Source organism: Panthera uncia, assembly GCF_023721935.1.
Source record: "Panthera uncia isolate 11264 chromosome A1 unlocalized genomic scaffold, Puncia_PCG_1.0 HiC_scaffold_17, whole genome shotgun sequence".
NCBI classification, from domain to species: Eukaryota; Metazoa; Chordata; class Mammalia; order Carnivora; family Felidae; genus Panthera; species Panthera uncia.
The window spans coordinates 99,308,572-99,330,251 of NW_026057577.1; the positions used below are offsets into that span (position 1 = coordinate 99,308,572).

The 21,680-nt window shown below is 39.5% G+C and overlaps 1 protein-coding gene across 2 annotated transcripts in view; it reads right to left on the reverse strand.

Moving 5' to 3' along the window:
• MAT2B (methionine adenosyltransferase 2B) overlaps positions 1-21,680 on the reverse strand; it is a 148,421-nt gene that overhangs the window by 58,323 nt on the left and 68,418 nt on the right. For both annotated transcript variants that reach the window (XR_007461405.1, XR_007461406.1), the window contains exon 9: positions 2,973-3,062. The gene's annotated coding sequence lies outside the window, so the exon portion shown is untranslated. The remainder of the gene's footprint in view (positions 1-2,972; positions 3,063-21,680) is intronic.

The window sequence follows — 21,680 nt, forward strand, 5'->3', positions numbered from 1 at the left end:
GCCAGGCCTGCCTGTACTGGAATCCCAACTGATCCTCCTACAAGCTTTATGACATAGGCCAAGTTATTTAACCCCTGGGACCCTCTGCTTCCTCACCTTTTTTTTTTTTTTTAATTTTTTTAATGTTTATTTTTCACAGAGACAGAGAGACAGAGCATGAACAGGAGAGGGGCGGCAGAGAGAGAGACACACACATAATCCGAAGCAGGCTCCAGGCTCTGAGCTGTCAGCACAAAGCCTGACACGGGGCTCAAACTCACAAACTGCAAGATCATGACCTGAGCCGAAGTGGGATGCTTATCCAACTGAGTCATCCAGGCGCCCCTCTGCTTCCTCATCTTTAAGAAAATAACATCTAGGGGCACCTAGCTGGCTCAGTCAGAAAAGCATGAGACTCTTGATCTTGGGGTCATGAGTTCATGCCCCATGGTGAGTGTATATATTACTTGAATAAATAAATAAAATTAAAAAAAAAAAAAAAAGAAAACATCTACCTCATCAGGGAAACAATAAATAAGAAGACATCAAGTAAAGTAGCAGGGCCTAGAAGCAAGCATTCATTAACTATTTCCCTCGGTCTTTTACGAAGAACTATTTTTATAAATTTAATTATTACTCCGTTAATCTTTTTGTTAAATTTGAATCTGCTGAAATGAGTCACAGAACTATACCATCATAGGAGTCAAGTTTTTGTTTTCTTGTCCTGTAGCATGTTCTTAAACACCCAGACATACATACCCCATCTGCTATCTACCAGGGGACCAAATTCCCATATTCGTATGCTAGGGGCAAGTGTTTGCTTTAATTCATTTGGCTTCTACTCAAACCATTAATTGCAACCTCGGAATTTAGAAGGTAAATTAGTAGTCGTTATCTGAGGTTCCAGGAACACAGGCTTAGACACAGACCTGAGAGTCCTAATTAATATATTCCTTAACATTGCATTACAAACAAATCCATCAGCTCCATGTGTCTAGGGGAGATACAGCTGCAAGAAGAGAAGACGTGCACAAGACAAATCTCACCTCTTTTGTTAATTGACCAGGTCTGACCATGATAATATAAACTTTTCACAGTTGCCCCGTTAAAAAAAAAAAAAAAAATGGATCAACCATTTTCCCACTGATCAACTAGAGAATTTACACATAAATGTCAAGATTAACAGATAATCCCATCCACTGCTATAGAAAGAACATAAATCACTCATGAATTCTACCAAGGTTTGGTAGGAAAGCTTTAAAAAAGGGGGGGCGTGGTTGGAAGTCACAGAATTTCTGGTTTCACAAGTCCAGGGCATTACTGGTTTATCCCTAACTGTGCTCATTGTTCATTCTTGGCCCAAGAACGAAGGGAGCAAGTAGAAGGTGATATCACTGTTCTATTCATAAACAGAGAAACTGAATTAAAACCACCCAAAACCTTGAGATCCACTTGACAGACCTGAATCATATGCAGATATCAATCTGCTCTTTTAACCCCTAAAACCTAAATTTAAGGGGCAGCTGGGTGGCTCAGTCAGTTAAGTGTCCAACTTCAGCGCAAGTCATGACATCGCAGTTTGTGAGTTCGAGCCCTGAGTCAGGATCTGTGCTGACAGCTCAGAGCCTGGAACCTGTTTCCAATTCCGTGTCTCCCTCTCTCTCTGCCCCTCCCCCGCTTGCATTCTGTCTCTCTCTCTGAAACATAAATAAACATTAAAAAAAACATTTTTAAGTAAAAAACAAAATTTTTTAAATTATTTTTTAACATTTATTTATTCTTGAGAGACAGAGAGACAGAGCATGAGCAGGGGAGGGGCAGAGAGAAAGGGAGACACAGAATCGGAAGCAGGCTCCAGGCTCTGAGCTGTCAGCACAGAGCCCGATGCAGGGCTCGAACCCACGAACCATAAGATCATGACCTGAGCTGAAGTCGGGTGCTTAACTGACTGAGCCACCCAGGTGCCCCCCCCAAAAATAAATTCAATAGAACTGCAAGGGTAGTGGAATGGGAAACCAGTAAGGTGAGAGTGGACACAGGATGTCTTCCACCTTGTGATATCATGTAGCAGCATCTATTGTACCTGCTGTAGATGCAGGTGCCACTGAAATTAGAAAACACACAATCCTCTCTCAGCTTCCCCAAAACTTAAAAATTTATGACTACTAAGTAAGTGGCCTACCTTTACTACGTTCCAACTCATGAGAGCATCAACAGATACACAGGCTAAGATCTGTGTTTGGCTCACAGGAGGAACAGGAAAGAGGAAAAGCAACTTTGCAAAAGTATCTAACTAAAACTATAGTAGTGTGTCTATTAACAAACACCCCCAAAATAGAACTTTGGTCCAAAGAAATGCAAATTTATTTAAAGCATAAGCTACAAAATACAAGAGTTGGCATGTCAACACTACATACTGAAATTTAATCAAACTGAAAAGAACAGTTGATCTGTCTTCAAGAGAAAGGGAGGGGGTAGTATGTAATATCTTTAATATATGGATGGCTGGGTAGAGTAAATGACTGTCGCACAGAAGGTTTATCTGTAAACACTGCAGTAAGTCTGGGGTTTTTAACCACAATAAATGGCTGGTTTCAATCAGCTGCTGCTAGCAGGAAATCCATGGCCCATAGGAGCAATTACCCATCTCTTGACTGAAGCACAGGGCAATTACAAGCTCCCTAAGTACACTCACAGCACTGGAGCACACGCCTGCACGGTGCTAATGGAACTCGGACAAGAAACTGGTTTGTGGCTACATTTCTCAGTCTCAGCCCCTCGCCAAACCTTTTCATACTTCTCTTATCTCACAACACGGCAGCAGAGACAGAGAAACTGTGGTCTGCAAAACCAATATCGTCTTCACCCAAAACACAGACATTAGAGTTTTCTCTGCCCTGCATCCCCTATAAGCCCCTTAAATTTATTACACTCATCCTGACTTTTCAAAATGTACCAGGCCTTCATCTGTGGTTTTGCAGATGACTTCTTACCTGAGTCTCCCAGTCAGTATTTGGTGCTCATTACTGACCAGATCAGTTAGCCAAATCAGGATTTCTAATCTTAAGGAAGTGAAGAGGAGTCTGTCAGAGAAATAAATGGGAAAAATAATTACTCTTTTATTTCACTGTGAAAAATATGTCAAGTAGGTATCCTTAGAGAAGTAACCTCTATACGATTAGAAAAAGAAAAAGAAAAAGATAGCAAGCGGTCTATCAAGTTAACCTTCCATTTGCATTGCATTTATAACAGGTAACATTTACTAAAGACCTAATGTACCAAGCATTGCATTATGTGCTTCTAGTGTATTGTCACATTTAAGGCTCATAGTAACCCAAAGTGAATATCATGATCATCCTCATTTAAAGAATGAGAGGGGCACCTGGGTGGCTCATCTGATTCTTGATTTCAGCTCAGGTCAAGATCTCATGGAAAGCTGCCCCTTTCCAGCTTGTGCAAGTGTTTCTCTCTCTCTCTCTCTCTCTCTCTCTCTCTCTCTCTCTCTCACACACACACACACACACACACACACACACACAAAATAAATAAATAAACAAAATAATAAAGAATGAGATAATGGAGGGGTTCTTGGGTGGCTCAGTTGGTTGAGTGTCTGACTCTTGGTTTCTGCTCTGGTCATGATCTCATGGTTCGTGGGTTCAAACCCCACATGGGATGGGGGTGCTGCTTGGGATTCTCTCTCTCCCTCTCCTTCTGCCCCCCTCCAACTTCCATTCATGCTCATGCTCTCTCTTTCAAAAAAAAAAAAATGAGATACTGAAGACTCAGTTTAAGTGATTTCCTCAAGACATTGCAGTTACATTGTGGATTCAGGACTTGAATCTGGTCTGTAACAGGTCAAATCTAGCTCTTAAATATCATATTATCCTACTCCTGATGTTGGGTGGCTCTGTGAGAGAAGGTGAATAATTGGCAAAGCCACCTTATCATGCTCCCATGACAGACATTAACGATGAATCCCAACATCCTTTCCCACTGAGTGTAGACAAGATCACAGAATCTCTCTCATCATAGTACTTCAGAAAGCCAACTCCATTTGATGCCAACTCCATTTCAGAATTCCTCAGCATAGCAGCCTTGGCACAGTGCTTGACCCATCAGTAGGCATTCAATAAATGTTAGATTTTAAGAGATGATTGTGTAAAAGGAACATACATAGTTCCTTTAGCCCCAAACAGACCCATATTTAACTTCTGGCTCTACCATTTACTAATTACGTGATTTAAGCAACTTATCTAACTCTGAACTTACTTTCCTCAGAGTAAAATAAGGTCGTGCCAACCTACCTTGCCAAGCTGTTATAAGGATAAAATGAGATGGTCTCTAGAGTTAGGAGGTGCTAATCCTCCAGGAAAATGAGACCTCTTAATAATAATAAAAGATCATTAGTTTTGCATAAAACTTCTTGGGATCCCCAAAGACTGAAATAGATAAGAGCCATGCTCCTCAGAAGGAAAGTGGACTTACAAGTAATAGAGTATAGTGGGAATCCTGGAAATGGGACTCAGAATTAAACAGATCTTATAGCCCAGGAAGGACAGATAGCATTAAATAACTAATAAAGAGAAGTGAAAAAGACATATGAAGTCCTGGATTGGAAGAAAACCTAAGGAAAATAATCAGTTTCTTCTTCTATGTCTTGGACCCAGCTAGCAAGACTGAATCTTTGTTTTCATCCATTGAGAATCTCCTAAGAGACCATAATAATGTATAGCATAAACCAATGGGTTTAATTTTAAGGCAACTGATCCTTCCCAGAATGTTGGTGATTGTGTCTTACTGGGAAATGGGATACACGCCCAACCACATATTATAAGGAGCATCAAGCACAGTGCTTGGCTCATAGTAAGTGCTCAGTGCATGTTAATTCTCATCTTTGTGTTTCCAAAGAAAGAAGAAAACTTGGACCTAGATTTGCTTCTCCAAAAGTACCTTAAATTCTTGCCTATGTATGAAATGCACCACCTCCACCCTGCCTCTCAGTAGCTAAGTAACGTCAAGGCAAGTGGAAGCAGTAGTGTGCCTGATGGCTTCCAAGGAGTTGAGAGTACTGCAACAGAGGCTTGGAGTTCCCTTCCCCCAGCCCCTGTTTTATTCACGTATTTCCTATTTTCGCAAGCAATTATAAAAGCAGAGAAGATACTCTATTAGACAAATCTTCATTCATCCAGCACATCAAATCTGGACAGAAGTTGGCAGCAGAGAGTTGCTTAATCCCATAAGCCCCACGACGTGCATGGCATAGTCCTTTTCTGGGCTTTAGTGAATATAGAGAAAGGTAGATGCAAGGAAGCCAAAAGCATTTGTACAACTAAGTCATAAAAGAGCTGATGGACTACACATACCTTCACAGAACTGGTTTGGAAAAAAGAAATGACAGATATATATGGGAAAAAAGATACTCTACAAGACAAGGAGCCCAAAACTCTTAAGTTTACTGTGATGGTCAACACTCTGATTCTCTTTCACATCCTCTTTTTCCCTTTATTATCTTTCTTCTCAGTAGTTTGTGATTCAGGACTTGAATTTAGGCAATCGAAGGACACACCATGCCACTTTGCAGTTATGGATTCTCACTGCTGCCTACCCTCCCCATCCCACCATTGAAGATCCCCCTTTTGCTGAGATCACCTATTTCTATTGCCCACTAGGCTTATTTCCCAAATCAGAAATGTTTCCTGCTAAAGAGTCCACAGATATAGATTTTACAGAAATCTGAGGACACTCCTACTCCAACGTTTATAAAGGATTCTTCGGAGAAAACAAGATCTGGCATCTTTAAGACACTATACTACTAAAAATCTTTTCAACTGTGATATGACTTCACTTGAGTTATTGAAAACAGAACAAATAGAAGCATGCTCTGATGGATTTAAAAAGGTCAAATACCTTTGATGACACTAGATAGCCAACAGTGTTACAGTTAACTTCATTTTTATGACAAAATTTGTTAGCTCACCCCCCCCTCCCGCCTGCCTTGGTTCACGGATGCTCTATCCCACATTACACCTTCACAAGGTACTGTGTTGTGACATTCATTCTGGACTCCTTAGACTACCAGCTCCCTACCCCTTTCCATTACCTTCCAAAAAAGTAGCCACAAAATTAAGGGGAAATATCCAGCTTAAAGGGCAAAGATTTCTAGTAGAGGAAAAAGAGTGGGAAATGAATTATTTCAGGCCAAAAGCAATTATATTTTGAAGGCAGAAGCAGACATCTTCTGGCACAACTGTCAAGATGTTACAAAAAGATTAAAGGAGGGTTTTTTTTTTTTGTCATTTAAAATCTGTTTCTGGTTCTCAAAAAAAAGGGGGGGGTCTGCTGTTCAGTTTGTGATTTTTAATAAGATTTCTCAATAGACTCCCTGCTTTTAAAAAGTATAAGGGAGAAAGAAGCAAAAAATTGAAGGCTATGTAACAAATACAGGCATGACTTTGATGCAGTATCATTCATTTTCACCATTCTGGTGGATTTAGACAAGATTTTTTGTGGGAGGTTATACCCTATACAATAACCTGTCAACAAAATATACTTATTGCAGAAACTTTTCAGGATTTAGGCTTCTATTGGGGTTAAAGTAGAAACATCAGATTAATTTCTTTCAAAACTCTGGGAAGTTTTGCTCGAGGAAGCAGAGGCAAAGGATGATATTTTCCACTGCTAACAATGTGCAAATCTCTCCCTACGCTTCAAATGTCTGCTTCTATTCTGCCCCCATTCTTCAGGGTATGGGCTCCTTCAAGTCTCCCTTAAGTATTGCTTATCGGGGAAGGTGAGTGATGGGTATTGAGGAGGGCACCTTTTGGAATGAGCACTGGGTGTTGTATGGAAACCAATTTGACAATAAATTTCATATTTAAAAACAAAAGTATTGCTTATCAAGTTCCTGCTTGAGAGACACAAGAGGTTATGTTGAAGACCTAACTAAAGGTGTTCAGTCCAAGAGGTCATGATTCCTAGTCCCTCCTCTACCCTCCCCATGTATGACATGGAAACTGTGTTGGAACTTGGTCACAGTCAAAATTCTCTCCGTGGGAGGTGAGCCACCACCTCTTTTCTTTCATCTTTCACATTCTCTCCATTTTCACTTCATTCTTTATCTCTTTCCAGTGTTGGAGTTCAACATATTTGTTTCAAAGGCTTCCCATCTGGCCTTCATCTCTTCATCCCTCCTGTACATCCATTTCTGTTGGCAAGGCTGGTGGCTCATAGCCTTGGCCGTAACACATTCGCAAGGGTTACTGCAGATGGAAGATAGGTTCACGGCTTCATTTTCTCTCATTCTAGTTGCAGTGTGCAAAGATTCCTTTCTTGCTTAACACATATATAGGGTGGGCTAGAAGCTGTGGGAGGCCACATCAAATAAGTGAGGTGACCCATCCCCTCAAGTATTCTGCATTATTTTGAAAAACAAAACAAAACAAGACTTTTGCTTGGAAAACAGGGGACAGTGTGTGATGGTAATCAGTGAAGGCTAAAATCACCTGCCAACTGGTCTGACACATATGCTTTCAGGAAGGAGGGGAGGAAAAGAAGTACCTCTACTTGGCCTAGTCTTTGCATTCATTTCTCATCCTACCAACTTATTCAGATGCCAACCTGCTACAACAAATTTAACTTTGAAAAAGAATAACTTCCCAACTCTCCTCTCCTGATTTACAACACTGGCGACCTTTGTTCTCCTTTTATTTCCCGTTAGAACTCTCTTTTGAACATTACTGTTGTATTTGATACAGAATCCATTTAGAGTATATCTCAGCTTCTTCTAAAATATTTACAAGCCTGAGTTTGCCTGAAATTCCTACTTTTCACATAAAAAAAAAAGATGTGAAAATTAAACCTTCCAAGTTAGGTCAGCAAATTAAAATTTTTTAACATGAAATTTTATCAATATGCTTTTCTTATTCTAATGCTCCCCAAATAGAAAAGCTAAAATCTGAAAGAAGCTATTTTTTGAAGTGATGAAATATAGTGATGCTTCTGGGGATTTAGGATTAGAAAAACTTTTAATTTCTCATTTAACTCAATTTATACCTTTGGCCTGTCACTTTTAGCAGATATTAATGGGGGAGGGGAAAGAAGATGAAACTTAAATCAGCATGTACTAATTGCTAGAATGTGTCTTTTAAGATAAAGAAGCTTTGTAGGGAACGAGATGTAAAGTGCTGAGTAATTTTCCAGAAATTTTAGAATATTTTACATTTTCTGATTTCAGACGACAAAATATAATAAAGCAGAAAGAAAAAGGAAAGGAAAGACTAATACGAAGAAGGGGAGGAAACAAAAGGAAGGACACAATTATTGAACACAATTGAGTGTGCCAGACACTCAATTAGGTCTTCCCTATAGCTTATTTTATGTATTCCTCATAATGATACTCACACACAGGGTTGGTATGATCTTTGTTGTACAAATGAAGCATGTGGGGATTAGGGAGGTTAAGCAACTTGGTCAAGACCACACAGCTAATAAGTATAGAGCTAGGATTTGACCCTAGATCTAACTCCAACTCTTGCTTGTACTACACCATACTGCCTCTGCAGACAACCCCTTCAGGGGGTCTTTCCAGAGTATTCACACCCAACACATTGTATAGACTGACTTTTTTTTAAATTATTATGTTTATATTTATTTTTGACAGAGAGAGAGAGAGAGAGACAGAGCATGAGCAGCAGAGGGGCAGAGAGTGAGGGAGTCACAGAATCCAAAGCAGGGTCCACGCTCCGAGCTATCAGCACAGAGCCCGACGCAGGGCTCAAACTCACAGACCGCGGGATCATGACCTGAGCCGATGTCAGACGCTCAACCGACTGAGCCACCCAGGCGCCCCATAGACAGTCTTCTAAAGGGGAATTTGTAGGCTCAGCTAACCACGGCTGTAGGCAACAGAAGGGAATGTGTTTGATTTTTTTTCCCTTCCCTCTCATTACTTCTGCGGTCTCCGTCTTGCTGCACATCTACAAGGCAAAAGTCTAACCCCCTGAAACATCAAGGCAAGTGAAAGCTTAACCCATCAAAGTGGATAGAGATCAGGAGGAAAATCATGGGATCATCAATCAATCTCCAATTCTGCACAAACCTATCCTGACCCAATAACCACGTGACAGACAGAATGCCCAACAGAAGCCTGACCACAACAACTGAATGGTCATAATTCCACAGTGCAAACATACATGCTCAGTTTATCTAATTAAGAGGAAAGGTTGACAAAGGTACTAGCAAGAGAAAAAATGTGCTCAGAGGACTTTGTATTCATCAGTGTGCAGTTGGCACTGGGGTGACCCTGCTGTATTGAAATGGGACTGGCTGGGTGGCGGGGCAGGCGGTGGGGGGGGGGGGCTGCTGAAGAGAGAGAGAATGCGGGGGATGAAAATGAGACAGACAACTCAGAATTTTTTCCTTTTGAATTTCAACCTGTTGGATAAAAACAATAGCAAATGAGGCACTGAATATGCATGAGGCAGGGAAGGTATTTTAAGTTTTTCAGGAGACAGCTCGCTGAACGGAATTGCTAATTATGTCTCACATTGCTCTGTCCAATTCAGTTAGCTTGATTATGGCTGAATTGTCAACTCCCCTGCACTTGAGGTTCCACAGTGGCAGCCCATTCTGAAGCTTAATACGAAATTAGAAGTATCTTTTTCCCCCAAAAAAATGTTTTCCCTCACTGAAGAGCTACCTTTACCCATTGTGACAACATAACCTTTCTTAACAAAAATAAAATTAAAACCACCGAGGGTTCGGATTCAAGGGTTTTTGGAGTTGGTGGAACATTGGGAATGCGATCGCAGCTGTGACAATTGCAAATTAAGATTGAACAATGAGCCAAATTAAAAGGGTGAGAAAGAGCAGAACACCATATGGAGTATCTCGTTGCTACCCCCACAGGATATCTTTGATTTCTTAGGATAAGGAGGATTTGCCAACTGAGGAATGGACTAAATAGAGTGCTGGAATGTCGCCTTTATTTTTTTTCCCCTAACCTACAGTGGATGCATAAGTCAAGGGAGTTAAATTTCCCATTTCATTTACTTAGTTTCTTCACCTTTAAAATGGGACAAACCTCACTTGATAATGGTGCTAGTTGAAGAAAGTGATGATGAGTGAAACAGGGGGTGTCCTAGCTGGATAGTTAGATTGCTATCTAGAAAATTAGGACCTTGGGAGAATTCATCCTAAAGATAGAAAGAATGGGACACGATAGGCTTCAGCAAGTAAAATCCCATTGGTTTAATTCAGTAGTGTGCCCTAGTCAAATCCATTCATTCCCAGCCAAGCCCATGCTGGATTCATGTCTAAAATAGAAGAAGAACAACAGAGGATGAAGAAAGGGAACAAAATGCGGATACGACAGTCCTGCTTGGAGCCCCTTTAAAATAGTAGCCCAGAGAAGGGCTGCCTGGGTAGTTCAGTTGGTTGAGCGTCTGACTCTTGATTTCGGCTCAGATCATGATCTCACTGCTTGTGGGATCGAGCCCCACATTGGGCTCTGTGCTGATGATGTGGGGCCTGCTTGGGATTCTCTCTCTTTCCTTCTCTCTCTGCCCCTCCCCTGCTCATTCTCTAAATAAATAAATGAACTTTAAAAATTAAATAAAATAAAATAATAGTCCAGAGGGGAGGGAGCAGTGTTGCCACCTTGCCCAGGAGAGCCACACTGCTTTAGGGATATGAGGGTCCAGTGCATGCATGAAGGTACATAGTAAGACATGGCTGCAATGACAACCCTGCCATGCTGGAATACACATGGAAGGACAAGCAAAAGCTGAAGTAGCTGGCAGAGCAGGATAGCTTCAGTGGAAGGGTCTTTTTTGACAACATTTATGACTACAGGAAATGGTCCAGGGAAGGTGGTGAAATATTTCTTTATGGAGGTTGAGATTTATGGTACATAGTTGGGAAAGCTGTTAATGCAGTGAAGAAGCCCAGGCTATCCCGCTGCGGAGCCACTCAAAGGAGAGCCACCGAGCCAATTGCTAGGCATGTCGGAGAGGTTGTGCAAGCTACCCAGTTGACCACAAACACATACTGAGTCCAGCCGACACCACAGGAAACAGAGATGAGCCAGACCAGCTGAGCCCTATCTAAATGGCAAAAGTATAAGTAAATAAATTGGTGTTGTTGAAGCCATTATGTCTTGCATACCACATGGTATGAGAAAACTGATACAATCTGTACACCACACATTTCCCTCTGGTATCCTCCATTTTCAAGACAGAAACTTTTTTTTTTTTTTTAATTTCTTCCCCTGTGTCATTTGCTCATGAGAGCAATCTTAGTTCCCAAGTAATGTCTGCTGCTGACCTTAATCAGAGGCATTAGAGAAGTAACAATCATCCTACTTGCTAAAATTAAAGTTTTAGCTACAGTACATCATTCTGCAGGAGCAGAAAAAATCTTCCAATAGCAAGAGCTTTGATGGCCACATCTGTCTGCCCTGAATAGTATCAGAACAGGGTGAGGTATATGCGCTGTGGCCTCAGTAACACAGTAACCCCGCAACGGGTTGTGAGTTCAGGAAATCACTGCAGTACTAAAGGCTTGGGTATTTGCCCTCCAGAGTCACTTTCATAGCTGCTCCCTTGGTCCTCCAAACATCGCCATTAGGAAAAGAGAAGATAAAAACCCCATCTCTAAATAAAGCATCCAAGCTCCAGAGAGAAGAGAAGGTGAGTCAGCTGCAAAAAAGGCATGGCAAACAAAAATCACAATATTATTGATCGGCACTATTTTCCAGTGTGGCAGATATCTCCATTATTCACCTGCTTCGAGAACATAACCAGAAGATTTCCTCAGGAACACGCAGGATTACTTTATACTAAACCTAACTGAGTGGAGAAGTTACCAGGGGGGAAAAGTGCTATTTTTTAAAAGTGTTTGAAATGTTCCTTTTTTCTGTTTCTCATCTCCTGTCCTCCTTCCTCCCCAAGTGTCGTTTGGTGGGGCAAAGACTGTTTCTGAAGCAGAATTTCCTTTCTGATTAAATCTTATTCTGTTCTCATGCAGCTCCGTTGCTCAGCTCTGATAAGCCTCGGGTCAGTTCTATCTGAGCTTACAATCCAATATGAACTTTCAGTGATCACGGAAATACAGATATTTCTTATTTTCAGTGATATCAGATTAAGCTGTTACTCCTAAGCAGCCAAGGTGGAGGAATTAAAATCACATCATGAAATGCAGAAACTATTTATTCACTCGAACTCTATCTCATCAATGTTCTAGATACAAGTACATCAAAATGTTGTTTATAATCAAGGAAAATTACCCCCAAAATACATTGTAGTGCACGTGATTTTTTATGTGCTCCTGATGTCTGTCTTTAAGAAAAGATTGGTTTTATTTCAAAAGATTTGCCTGCTTGCTGTGAAGATCTACGCCAGTTGGAAGCCTCAACTTTAAGTTGATGGTTCTTAAGTAAGAAGAGTGTTTCCATGGCTCTAAGTCAAAAGATTCAACCTTTTTTTTTTTTTTTTTTTAGTCTCAACAATGCAACACATACAAGGAAGCTAAACTAAATTCCATTTTTCTCATTAGGTATTATTATTGGGCATTATCTGTATGTGACCAGAGTCATGCTAAAGGAAAAAGTCAAAACTGAGATAAATCCAAGTCTGAGGAGACAAAAGGGCAAAAATGTAGGGGCAACAGACTAACAAGTTGGAAGGAAAAAACAAAAAACAAAAACAGAGGAGCCAGAGTCTTATGTCACTGTAATCGTGTTTAAGCCTAACTATTTGACTCTTGAAGAGAGCTTGAGAATGGCAGTAGAGACTCAAGGCTAGCATACTCCTACAGCTGCCACTGAAAATAAGCATTTATTATGAGGAACCACTCATCAGAAAAGACAGGCTTCTTTCCCCTGCTCTAAGCCCCAGTGCCCTTCTGGGTCCTGGTTCCTGTAAGGAGTCATGATGGCTTCCTTTCCTTTCTCTTCTTATCACCTGATCTCCTACAACTCTTTCCTAGATGTTTACACTAAACCTAGTCAAAGGTTGTTTAACTGCAACAATTCAGAAGGTGACTGATATCTGCAAGATGCCTAGAAACAAATATCCTTCCACTGAATCATAATACTAGTAAAAGCTAACTTTTTTTCTTTTTTCTTGAGCACTTGCTATGTACCAATGGTACAAAAAGTTCTATCACTGAATTCTTACAACAGTCCTATGAGGAAACTCATGGACATTGGTTATATTTGTGTGTTAATACACCCTTTCCTCTGGGGAACTGCTTCTCCCATTCTTTAATCATGTGATAGTGGGAGGACTGACACTCCTAGAACCCCACATGACCACAGTCATAAAAGGACAGGGGAACCAAGTCTAAACAACCAACGCACCCCCTCCACCAGACCACATGGTTAATTCAGGGTGAGAATATGACCAAAGTAGAACCAATGAAGACATTTTACCAGGATTTTTTTTTAATGTGTGAATTGTCAAAATATCAAGTTGGAGAACGTGATACATTTACTTGATGTAAATTAGGGACTATAACACCTTTTTCTCTGCTGTGTAGATAAATCTTGTTTGGGAAAAATAAAAGGTTGAGGCTAAAAGAAAAAGCAAATCAAAAGAGGTTGAGGCTAAAAGAAAAAGCAAATCAAAAGAGAGTAACAAGATCATACCTTAACTAACCACTCCTGGAAAGTACAGCTAGATAGATACAGAGACAGAGACAGAAACACATGAGATATAGATATAGATGATAGAGATAGAGATGATGATAGAGATAGAGATAGAGATAGAGATAGAGATAGAGATAGAGATAGAGATTGATAAGCTACTGCATTCCCTTTATTACTTCAACAACCATAGTTTGGATTACTGACATAACCAGAGCCTTGACTTACCAAGACAAGTGCTATTTTTATCCTCTTTTCAAAGATGGGAAAACTGAAACATAAGAGAGATTACATAACTTGCCCAAGGTCACAATAATACAAACCACAGAACCTGGATTCAAACCAAACTCAGCAGGACTCGTGTCAGGGCTCTTCATTACTGCAGAGTATAATCTTTAAGGAAAGCCATCATGCCAGACAGCTTCAGAATGCAGGGAGGAACAAACATGCTCTTAAAGAAATAGTTTTGCAGGAAAGATAGATTGGGACATAAAGAGCAACAATATAAAACGCATTGAGCTATTATTATGTACAGCACTCTTCAGTAATAATACTGCCCATTTGTAGTACCTGATTTGAACTTCCCAACAACTCTGTGAAGTGGATGGCACAGAGATTTTTGTTATACATTTTACAGATTAAAAAAAAAATGTCTAAGAAAAAGTTCTCCCCAGATGATCTAACTATGTGATGAGTAATGAGATACAGCCAGGACGGGACACTGGGTCTTCTAATTGCAACTACAGGGCCTTTCTCTACCACACTATTTACTTCCCTGGCTTACTTTAACCAGAAGTGTTGTTGTGGAGCTCAGAAAAAAGTAGTTGGTATTTAGAGAGCAAGGTTAGAATCTCCCTCTCAACACTGAACTACTTGGGAAATCTCTGATCAAAATCTCTAACCAAAACTTTTAACAATGGGAAATTATTTTTTCATCCAAAGTAATTCTTAGATTCTTAACTCTTATTTGAGTACTCAATTAAGACAGATAAGTGGTACTCACCAATACTTTCTTCCAATTCTTTCATACTTTTAAAAATTTGATCTGAATCCATCTGGAGCATACTTTCATGTAAGATGTTAGATGAGATGAACTTTTTCCCTTCCATATAATTGATCAATTCACCACCTTCATTTATAGATTAATCCAGTCTTCTCCCTCTATATACTCATATATACCCTTAGTTTGTTTGTTTTTTCCCCCAGCTATTATTTCTATAATCTTAATGTGGGAAAAACTTTATAAAGATAAAAACAAACAAACAAACAAAACAAGGGAAAAAAGATGGAGAGTTCTGCATCTGTGCAAATAAATACACATACATCAATTGATAGATTTAAAAAAGAAAAGGTTTAAGTCAAAAGACAGACTGTGATACATGGCCAAGAATCTTAATTCACAGGATTGTCATAAATACAGAAAGATAGATATCCAAATAGGAAAAAAAAAAAAGACAAAGATTAGGAATAGTCAATTTGCAGGAAAAAAAAATTACAAATTAGAATTAAGTATGACAATATGGGGAAATAGGTATTCTTTTCTACTACTAAAGACTGTAATAATTGACATATTTCTGGAAGTATGTATCTAAGGCACTAAAGTGCCCCATACTCTCTAGTCTAGTAATTCTACTTCTAGGAATCTTTCTAAAGAAATAACTAAGGTTGTGGGCAAGGCTGTTTCATACAGTGATACCCATTATCGTGTTTATATTAGCCAATAAGCAGCCTCAAAGTTAAATGATAGCTGGACAAGCATAGAATATCTGAAAACTTATCATTCTTTCATCCAAACCAAAGTTCTTGAAGCACCTACTTTGTGTCAGGCACTGTGCTGGGCCCTGAGAATACCCAACCTGTACCCTTATGAGGCTTAAAGTCTAGTGGGAGAGACAAAACAATAAAAAAATCACACAGGAATAAAAAACTACAACTATGATCAGTGCCCAGAAGGAGACCACTAAGCAAAGGAAACATCCAGTGGGGAATAAAAAAGTCAGCAGATCAAAAATGGTTCCCAAAGGCAAGGAGATTCAGAGTAGAGTTCTGAAGAAGAAAGGCGTTCTTTGGGTAAAAGAAGGACAGTCCAGGCAAAGAAAACAGCACACACAAAGTTATCCTTCACATGAAGAAAGTATATGGATGTAAAAAAAAAAAAAAAAAAAAAAAAGAATATCTATGAAAGAATATGCATTTTATCCTTTTTTATTTACACACACACACACACACACACACACACACACACACAAACTACAAGGACTATCAAATTATTAATAGTAGTTATCTCTGGTTGGGTGATGTTTGTCCCTACCAACACTGCCTCCTTTTGTCCCCATTTTCTCTTTTATTTCTTTGTGTATTAATTTTGTAAATACGAAAAAAAAAGTATGAAATAGGACAGAAATCTGTATGGTTGCTTCCAATACTACCCTATTTCCATGTGTACAATGTTGTATTATCCAAGCCAATCCTATCTCCAGCCAGGTCTTAAGTTGCCCTTTTAAGTAGAGAAAAAGTTAAGAGAAGGTATAAACTCCAGAGTAAGCTGTGTTTCCTTACTTGCATATCTTTAGTTACAAATGACTATTTACCTGTCAGTTGGGTTGAGAACACCCATAGGTTTTCCTTTGAAGTGAACCTCTTGGATTTAAAGAGATTTTTTTTAAGCTGTTGAAGGTTTGCTTGATCTAAAGTCTCAGAGACGTTTGAAGTTGTGACTTAATGGAAGATTATTTTTATTCATAGTGATCAAGCAGTTAATGAGATAAAGAAGTGAGGAGACAAGCTTAATAGAATATGTGGTTGCACCGCATGTTAATCTTTATAAAGGCAGAATGAAAATAACAGGAAACCAGGAAGAAACTGGGACAGATGGCTGAACAGCTCAAAGATAGGAAAAACAACTCTTCCCTGCACAGGGCTTTCAAAAGCAAAACCTGACTCATGTTGAGTTCAATAGATAAAAAGGTGATGGAGAATAGGAAGATGGGAAGCCAGGACTAAAATTTTTCTGGTGGCTGTTCTCTTGAGACCTTCCTCTAACCCTTTCTCAATCCCTTCCCCAACCCTTCACCAAAGGCCAAAATGCACCTGGAGCAGCTACAAGTTTTCAATATGGGAGGAACATAAACAGTAAAGAAAGTCACCATCTGCCTCAATCATCCATTATGCACCATTTTAACCTCCATAAGTTATAACAAGATGAGGGGCATTTCCAGCCTGAGCAGACTCAGCAGCAATAAAGGGAGGCCACTAGGGAAGCAGACGGCAAAAGAGGGGAAGAGAATGGCACTTCCATTTACTCTCCATGTTGTTTCAGTATCATTATTTTTATTTATTTAGCTATTTTTTTTTAAAGTAGGCTCCACATCTAGCATGGAGCCCAACACGGGACTTGAACTTATGACCCTGAGATCAAGACCTGCGCTGAAATCAAGAATCAGATCCTTAACGGACTGAGCCACCCACGCACACTCATTGAGTATCATTGTTTGTTGTTATTGTTGTTCTTTGCTTGTTTTTTGGGCCAAAGGAAAAAAATTCTGGCTACCTAATTATCCACTTAAGTCAGAAAACTGATAAAGCCTGATTAGCCACAGAGCAGAAAAGAAAATTCCTCATTAAAAGGTATTCCTTTTAGGGGCATCTAGGTTGCTTAGTCGGTTAAGTGTCTGACTCGATTTCAGCTCAGGTCCTGATTTCATGGCTTCGTGGGATTGGGCTCCATGCTAACAGCTGGGAGTATGCCTGCCTGGGATCCCTCTATCTCTACCCCTCCCCTGTGCTCTCTGTCTCTGTCTCTCAAAATAAATAAATATTTGAAAAAAAAAAAGACTGAAAGGTACTTTTTTTAACCCACTAACATGGAGGTAGAGCCAAATATGAATACCTTTTAGTATTTAAAGTGGCCAGCGGAATCCATTTTGGAAAACTGGCAAAGCTACATTTCCCAGTGGGTCTTCTGAAGGCCATCTGCATCTTAACTCTTTTAGGATGCTTTCTTAAAGTGCAGATTCTCAGGCCCACCCCAACTATTGATTCGTTTGCACCCAGGTATCTGCACTTTTCAAACATTTTATACATACTTACATTCTGTCCCTTATATCCAATGTCTAAAGTCCTTGAGAGTCTATATTTCTGCTAGGTCTTATTACAAATGGATTTGGGAACTGGAGTTAATGTTAGACGGGGCTTTATTTCTAGAATCCACAGACCCTTGGGCAGAGGGGACATCACTACAAGGAAAAATACTTTGGCTTCTGCCCTTGGTGCTTCAGTTCCACAATCTCAGGAGCTTAGAGTTAATTTCACAGCTGGGGTCTTTGTAAACCACTAGGAGGGTTAGGCTCCTTGTCCCTTCCCTTGGTCAATGGTAGATTTGTCTTTTAGTCTGCCTTTTTAATGAGGAAAAATGCCCTTTATGAGAAGTGGATATACAGAAGGTCGCGGGTCTGATTCTACACCTTGGGTGAGCCACAGACATTGTCTTCTCTCTGCTTCCAGCCTAAAACATTCTACTTATATTATTGTCCCTCAAGGCAGCTGTGTCTTTAGCACCCAATTACCTCTCTGAGTCACTTCTTCCTCTTCCAGTTTCTGGCCCTAGAAATTTTCATTTCTTGATCACAAGCTCAGTTATGCATTTATAATGACGTTGGATATACTTTATCCAACACTTCTAGGAGTTGTGTAGCGGGAGGGTTTTTCGGGCTCTGTTGCCTTATGTATTGCTGGAAATAGAAGTTCTGGAAACTGCATTCTTAGCAAGCACCACAAATGACTCTTATCTACACACTAAAATTTGAGGATATTGTAATCTCAGCAAGTAATGAGACTTTATAGTTGTATAACAGCAGTTTATAAAATGTTTTCATATTTATTTATTTATTTCATTTCATCCTTGCAACAACCTTGCAAAATAAGCGGGACTGGTATTTTTATTCTCAGCTTCCTGATGATAAAGCCTAATCAGGCTAAGTTTCTTGCCCAAAGATATAAAAGTAGTTAAAGAGCAAAAATGAGGACTAGACCCCAGATATTCTACTTGGCCTATTACATCATGCTACATTATTGCCAAGGTGATAATTTAAAGAGATCATTATCTATCACATGATGCAAACAATATCTTTCTACATCAATTAGAAGGCAGAAGGGTCAAATACTCTTTGGAGTCTCTCAGTCTGTGTTTTCCTTCTCTGTGTATGTCAAACACTGCAGATCTACTCTATGGTTAACAGACGCCAATTAAAAACATATGGCACCTGGAATAGGGGAGCCTGGGTGGCTCAGTCAGTTGAGCATCCAACTCTTGATTTTGGCTCAGGTGATGATCCCAGGGTCATGGACTCAAACCCCACGTTAGGCTCCACACAAAATCTGGAGCCTGCTTAAGATTCTCTCTCTCTCTTCCTCTGCCCCTCTTTCCTGCTCACACTCTCTCTCTCTCCCTCTAAACTAAAAATAAAAACTTGGGGTGCCTGGGTGGCTCAGTTGGTTGGGTGTCCCACTTCGGCTCAGGTCATGATCTCACAGCTGGTGGGTTCGTGCCCCGCGTGGGGCTCTGTGCTGACAGCTCAGAGCCTGGAGCCTGGTTTGGATTCTGTGTCCCCCTCTCTCTCTGCTCCTCCCCTGCTCACACTCTGTGTGTCTCTCTCTCTCAAAAATAAATAAACATTAAAAAATAAAATAAAAAAATAAAAATAAAAACTTAAAATAAAAATGTAATTTCTTTTAAAAAACATATGGTACCTGAAACTAATATAACATTGTATGTCAATTATATGCCAAGAATAAATTTTAAAAATAAATTAAAAACAAAAATAAAATGTATGGCAATAACTTTTTTTAATGTTTACTTATTTTTGAGAGAGAGAGAGCATGCACAAGCAAGTGAGGGAGAGAGGGGCAGAGAGACAGGGGGCAGAGGATCTGAAGCAGGCTCTGCACTGACAACAGACAGCCCAACGCAGGGCTGGAATTCACAAACCGTGAGATCATAACCTGAGCTAAAGCTGGATGCTTAACTGACTGAGCCACCCAGGCACCCTTAGCAATTACTTTTTAAATGATCTCTATAGTAGATTTACATTACTTATAAGAGCACCCATTTTTTTTCAATATATGAAATTTATTGTCAAATTGGTTTCCATACAACACCCAGTGCTCATCCCAAAAGGAGAGCACCCATTAATTTTAATAATCATCCTTCAACTTTGTAAGAAACTTATGTTGCTGGGTCAATGCATGGTCCCTACAAGGGCTCTTCTGCAGCAGGGACCTCTCCTATCTTTTACTGGCTCCTGAGGAGTTGAAGACCCTGGTTGAAATATTTATCCTATTCCCTACACTCCAGATCATAGGGATTATTTGAATATTAGGATCAATTTTCAGGCCATCTGAGAGTCAGTGGGCAGCCAACCATTCTTCAGGGCTCGTGGTCCATGCAGTTGTGGGCTCACAAGGAGACCTCAGTCATATCACTGTTTCTGGGTCATTTCTCTCACAACCACATTAATTCCACAAACAATTGAGCACCTACAATGTGCCTGAAAACAAACTAGAGACTGTCTCATAGCCAGCCTGTATTGTAATATTCCATGGGGAAATTTTACTATGGAATTAACACTGCAATTCAAGATTGCTTCAAAGGGCCTTTTAAGCAAACAATCGTCCAACTAAAATATTTTTCGGCTCTGTCCAGTGTTAACAGAGTCTTCCCTTTCTACTTGGAGTTATCCTCCTTTCCTCCTATCTTTAGGGCTTACAGAGAATAAATGTCTTCCCTATAGAAGACATGCCAAGAATTTTTTCAGAAGCACAAATTGCCATGAAAACTTAAAAGAATTTGTTTAAAGGGAAGTTAATTAATTTTATTTTAGAGTTGTTGTTCAAATGTCTTTGAAATTGCTGACTTTTTCCCTTTAGGGCCAAGCTGATTTCCTTTAGTCCCTTCAGCACATGGTAATTTACATGATGAGAAAATATTTTATCTGCATTAATATTCTAGAACATGACTAGTCTATATAGTCAGGAAGACAATTGGGTTAGCCAGTAAGCCTAAGTATCTATTAGTGATAGGGTAAGAGAACCCACAAGTGTACATCTATTCAACAGAAAACTCAAGTACCATCTAAAAAAATGAGGTGAACTTATATTGACTATACCAACATGGAAAGCTCAAGTTATATCATTAAGTGAGAAAAATTAAATTAGAAAACAAGCCATAAGGTTCATCCCATCCATATAAATGTTAGAAAGAGGTCAATATTGAGAAAGGAAAAGGAAAATCAAGAAGGCAAGAAGCTCTCATTTTTAAAAAAATTCAAGAATACATTACTGAAGGAGAAATATGTGAAGGCATTCAGGCATAATATTTTTAACAATTATAACTAAGCCATCAAATACTCCCTACGTGATTATCATTGTGATTGTCTTCTAAAATTATCAGATAAGGAGACAATTCCACACTTCTCCTTGTAAAAATGCTTTGGTTGTCTTTTTTCACATATGGAAATCAAAGAATAATTTTAGTAATTGTTAACGTGTGTTGAGCTCTTACAAGGATCCAGTCACAGTGGTAGTTGTAAAAGTGTTAGCCAAAAAGGAAAAGAAAAAGAAGAGCACTAAAGTCCAATATCTATAGGTCACAGCTGCTCCAGAATTTCTATACAGGCAGAGACTAAAGGAAGCAATCTGAAAGAAGGTTGGGCTTGAGCTCTACTTTCAGAGAATTTATAAATTGAGAAAATTCCAATGGACCATATTTTAAAAATGGTAAGAGGGTGAATAACTAATTGAATGGGGGTAGACCAACCCCCTTGGTGCTTCCGATGTCCTGTGATAGGAAAATATCCAATGGAAAAGAAACTACCTCTGGGTCTGGCTCTGAGAGAGAAAATTGGATTTTATCTGGTAGAAAATTCTAGAAACCTCAGAAGGTTTCAAAATGTGTATGGAAGCATTTTTAGTGGCATAACATCTATAATGCCATGGATATAGCAACAACCTGATTCCTTCCTTTCAAAAGTATATATAAATCGTATCTAACTACACATGA